Below are 814 nucleotides of genomic sequence, written 5' to 3' on the forward strand. Positions count from 1 at the left end.
TACTTGCCCATAAATTTGGTCCGAAATCAACATTTCTTGAAATTTTTAAAATTTTGTTCGAAAATGACACTTTTGTATGGAAAATGGTCGAAATAGTTATATTTTACGGTCAAAAATGCTATGAAAAAAGGGAAATTTTGGTTAAACATTAAGCGGGAGGTAAACTAAATTGCTGCGGAGCGGAAAAGCTACGTATGTAATTCGTTTTATTTAATATAAAAATTATATCATACATTTTATTTTTAGGGCCTCGAAAAACTTTTTTCCAAATTAGAGAAATTCTCCAATAATGCAATTCCAGTTGATTTCAAAATAGGTCTGGAAATAAGTGCGTTTGACACAGAGTCAACGCTAATGTTAATTGACCCTGGAATTATCAACGACATTGAAGAATTTGTCAACGAAAATTTAGAAAAACTCAAAAATACTTCGTATGAAAATACTGTTTTACACTGATTTTGTTATTGTTTTTTATTTATGGTTGAGCGATTCAAGACTTTTGGTATCAACAAAATTAATGCTCGATGTCCCGGTTTGAACTTGAACATTGAATTATTTGCCAGACAATATTCGTATGCCGTATCTTTCAAATAAAATTTATGTTCGTTTATAATTTTAGCCATCGACAAACTTAAACATTGGTGTGACGTGAATCGGCTGCACCTTAACCTCAAAAAATGTGCAGTACTATCTATCTACAAGAAACGTCAGCATTTGGATACAAACTACACCTATGGCGACTATACCTTCGACAAAGTGACTGAACACAACGAGGGGCAAATCACTCTTAAGTAATTTGTAATAGGGTAGAAAA

The sequence above is a fragment of the Sitodiplosis mosellana genome, unplaced genomic scaffold, assembly GCF_009176505.1.
Source record: "Sitodiplosis mosellana isolate CC-2019 unplaced genomic scaffold, AAFC_SMos_1.0 Smas_scaffold_5959, whole genome shotgun sequence".
Classification (NCBI taxonomy): domain Eukaryota; kingdom Metazoa; phylum Arthropoda; class Insecta; order Diptera; family Cecidomyiidae; genus Sitodiplosis; species Sitodiplosis mosellana.